The sequence below is a fragment of the Meleagris gallopavo genome, chromosome 1, assembly GCF_000146605.3.
Source record: "Meleagris gallopavo isolate NT-WF06-2002-E0010 breed Aviagen turkey brand Nicholas breeding stock chromosome 1, Turkey_5.1, whole genome shotgun sequence".
Lineage (NCBI taxonomy): Eukaryota > Metazoa > Chordata > Aves > Galliformes > Phasianidae > Meleagris > Meleagris gallopavo.
The window spans coordinates 173,094,569-173,099,007 of NC_015011.2; positions in this window are offsets into that span (position 1 = coordinate 173,094,569).

Genomic DNA, 4,439 nt, shown 5'->3' on the forward strand with positions numbered 1-4,439 from the left:
TTTTTTGTAAAAACTTCCTTGGGGTGAAAAATGTTAGGATAACATTGAGATTAACAAGATACACTTCACAAGAATGTGTGTGGGTGGGAGAGGGAGAAGACTGTATGTTGAAATACTAAGTAAATAATGTTAATAGAGACTACATGAGAAAACATAACAGCCCACAGATTTTAAGAGCTACACAATTCAGCTTTCACTTAATCTCCTTCATATTCGAAACTTGTCAATTATGTGCTTTAAAGGGTCTCCTATAGTGTCATGACAGCACTTTTTAATTATCTGAAAGATGTTGAAGAGGAACAGAGGAGGAATAAGGATCATTTGTTAAATACATGATTTGAAAGAATGGCACCAATAGGAATGTCATATAAGTAATATATTCTATTTCTAATTTATCCTCACTGAGCTCCAGGTGAGCTTTGCTGCTGACTCTAGTCGCATACAAAATCAGTAATAGTTGACAGTTTCTATAAATTCTTGATTCATATATTTCAAAGCCAAAAGCATCCATCATCAGTTAGACTGTATTCTGTATTAAAAAACATAAAATCACATCCAGTAATTTAGTGCTGCATGTAGCTTCACATATTTTTGCCTGACTTTTTTTCACTAAAGTACTTTTTCTTAAAAACATCAGAACAGTTCACCTCGGATTAAAATTCTGCTAAGTTGATTCACTTTTAAAAACTGTATTCCCATCTCTAATCTGAGTTGCTAGGCATTCCGCTTCCAAACTCTGACCCTTTTTATGCCCTTTCCTACCACAGGTAAAGTATAGAAATCAAGTATTCAAAAACTGCCAAATCAAAAAAAACTCAAACTCCTTTTTTAGCAAAATGACCACTATTTTCAAGTTTCACAAAACCAGGAAATTACGCTTCCCAGCTTTTGTGAAAGTTCATGAGATCTATGTCTAAACAAAACATTTAAGCTGTCCATATTGTCATTTTATGATACTCATGGTTAGTTAAATGTTGAATATGAGTTTTGTCATGTGTTGCTGTCAAGTGACTTGAGAAAGTCTCCATTATCTCTCTGCAATAATCTTTAGAATGAAATATTTGATCCTGCCATAGCTTCACTCTGAAGCAATAAAACAGGAGGACAAAAGAAAAACAAAACTGGACTTAACTGGAAATACTTGCAACTCAGCTCACTGTATGAAGAACTCACCAACATGGACAATATCCTATAAAAACTTCACAAGTCAACATGAATGCTATGAAGAAAACTTACAAAAGTAATTCAAGAATACTCAAAGAGTATAAGAATATGGGATTTAACAATGGTATTTATAGATGTCTTACCTCATAGTTTTGCATCACTATGTATCTATGCAAAAGAACAACATAGAATTGTTGGAGGAAATAATACCACAGAAGCTATTTTTGATCAAAATAATATATTGTCTATCAACAAGACAATAAAGAAGCAAACATTTGTGTGGTCAAATCAAGATACAGACCTATTTCCAAAAGTATATCCTAGCTTGAAATGAAGATTTGTCCCAAAGAGTATCTTGCACACATTCACATTAAAAACGTGAGTGAAATTCACAGAGAACCTAGGTTTATTCTGTTTTAGTTATGGAAAGCAAGGGAAGACTACAATGAAATTATAACAGATCTATAATGAATACATTAATCACACAAAAGCAAACTCTGAATTAGTTGTGTTTTCCCTACAGGCAGCTTCAAAATCTGAAATCCACACATTATTCCTCACGATCTAGGACAGATTCATGAACATTGTGCTACTTATTTGAATGTAGCTAAATTATGATCTTTCCATGGACCTGAAGCAGCATATTGAAAATAAGCACAAGACTGGACATCTTAAAACGACACACAGGACTTAGCTGTGCTGTGGCTACAACGTCTGTACAACTTGCTATTAGATGATCTTATGCATGTTTTTAAGTGTGGAAAAAATGAGAACTGTATGAAAACATATCAGCTCATGGGTTAGCTAATATACTCCAAGAATTACCGTGTCTCACTTTTAGGTCCCGTCAGCCATTGCAGACCATAGCTCTATTTTGATACCTACTGCTAATTCCAGATACTCTGAAGGGTGAGGGATGCAGATCCTTTAGAATATATTTGGGATAGTCGAGTGCAACTCTTTATTTTTTGTTATTTTTTTTTCCCCCTTGGACATTTTCATTGGTGGTGAAATAATGCCGAAAACATTGTTTAGCTTTGCCTCATTCCCACCTGCCACTGAGTGCAAATAACAGAACCCTCTGAATGAGTACATGCTCTATCTGAATAGCTCTCAATGATTCTTGGTACAAACAGGCCGTGGCAGCAAGCATAATACAGAAGAATGTCAGGGGAAGAAAAAAACTAAAAAAAATGTCAGACTGGATCAAGATGGAAGGCAGAGAGGTGAAAACTTAACTAGACAATTCTCCACACACAGGCATAAGTAAAAATCAAATGAGACAAAGAAAACAGCAAGCTTGGCTTCCACATGAGGGAAGATTAACAGCAAAAAGAAAATATGTTTCCACTGTGCTGGATGGAGCAAACAACTGAGAGGAGTTGAACATCAGCCCAAAGGAACCTGGTTTGATTGAGTTTGGAAAAGAAACCCGAGCTGTGCTGAATGGTGAACCATTTCACACAAAATGACACAGCTTCAATTAGAGGGATTCACCTTGCATTTCCTATTGCCTAAAGGCTAGAGCAGTTGTGTATGAAATTCCTGTTTAAGCTCCCTCGGGCAACAGAGGGAATTGAGTGGAGGTCTCCAGTACCAGCAATAAATACAGTAAGCAGTGATTTATTAAATGAAAGCAGGACACTAGCAGTGTCGTGTCCTTTTGTATGTTTAGTGTAGGGTAGGGCCCAGAACAGTCAGCTTGGTTGAAAAATGTCCCCTTCACCAACAAATCTACAAATCTTGTCAGTGCTGAAAGCTATTTCATACTCACACGATTTATGTAATTTTGAGGTTACATGAAAAGAGAAACATGGAGAAAACTGGATTCAGAGCAATTGCTCTTGTGCCACATCTAAATCTAATCACACTCTGAAGCCGTCCAGAGAGATTTAAACAAGCTTGAACAGTGGACCCAGGAGAACTTCATGAGGTTCAACAAAGCCAAGTGCAGGGTCTTGCACCTGGGTCACAGCAACTCCCAGTATCGATACAAGCTAGAGGATGTAAGGATAGAGCCCTACCAAAAAATCGTGGATGGCAAGCTGGATGTCAGCCAGCAGTGTCCTTATGCAGCCCAGAAAGCCAACCATATCTTGGGCTGCATCAAAAGAAGCGTGGTCAACAGCGAGACAGAAGTGATCCTGTCCTTCTACTTTGCACAGGTAAGACCTCATCTGGAGTACCATGTCCAGATCAGAGTCTGTATGAGAGACATGAACATGCTGGAGTGCATCCAGAGGAAGGCCGCAAAAATGATCCAAGGAATGGAATATGTTCCCTATGAGGACAGGCTGAGAGAGCTGGGGCTGTTCAGCCTGGGGAGATAGCTCTGGAGAGACCTTAGAGCCTCCTTTTACTATCTTAAGCAGGGTGGGCTGTAAGAAAGAAGGAGACAGACTCTTCAGCAGGGTCTGCTGTGATAGGACAATAGAAAATGAATTCAAACTAAAAGAGAGAAGATTCAGATTGGATATAAGAAAATAGTTTTCTACAATAAAGTTGGTGAGACACTTGCACATGTTGCCCAGACAGTGGTGGATGCCCCATCCCTGGAGACACCCAAGGTCAGGCTGGATGGAGCTATGAGCACCTGACTGAGCTGTAGGTGTCCCTGTTCACTGCAGGAGAATTGGACTAAATGACCTTTAAAGGTCCCTTCCAAATCAAAGGAATTCTATGATTCTAATAAGATGTTCCATGTTGTCACTGGGTGTGGAGAGAACCTAAATTATTATGGCTATAAATTCAGCACTTTACGGATCTACACAATATGAGCATGAATCCAGAACACAATCCACTCAATGTGCTCACTGGAAAAGCTCTGTCATTTTGATATTAAGTGTTTATATGTTTAGATATTGCATCATCTATCCCTGAAGAAGTCTGAGACCATTTCACTCTTCAGTTTAATTATACCTACAAAATTTTCTATTCTCGGTGTATGTCCTCTTCTGCAAAGAGTCAGCCTAAATGCCAATACTGAGATTACACAATGTAGATAGCAAAGAAATTCAGCAAAGCCCATATAAAAAGCTTAATACAGAGAGTATGCCAGTGATTTATTTTTTCTTAGCTAATTACTGTGCCTAAGGCTCTCAAGCTCAAAAACTCTGCCTGAGGATGGAATACTGGAATAAGAAATCCAGTAGATTCTGGTCTGTCTCTGAAATAAAAATTTTTTAGGCAGAAAATAGTTTTAGGAGCAGTGAGCAGTAGCCTGCTATTAGTTACGAGAATCTCATCTTCTATAACCTGCTATTAAAGATCACAGT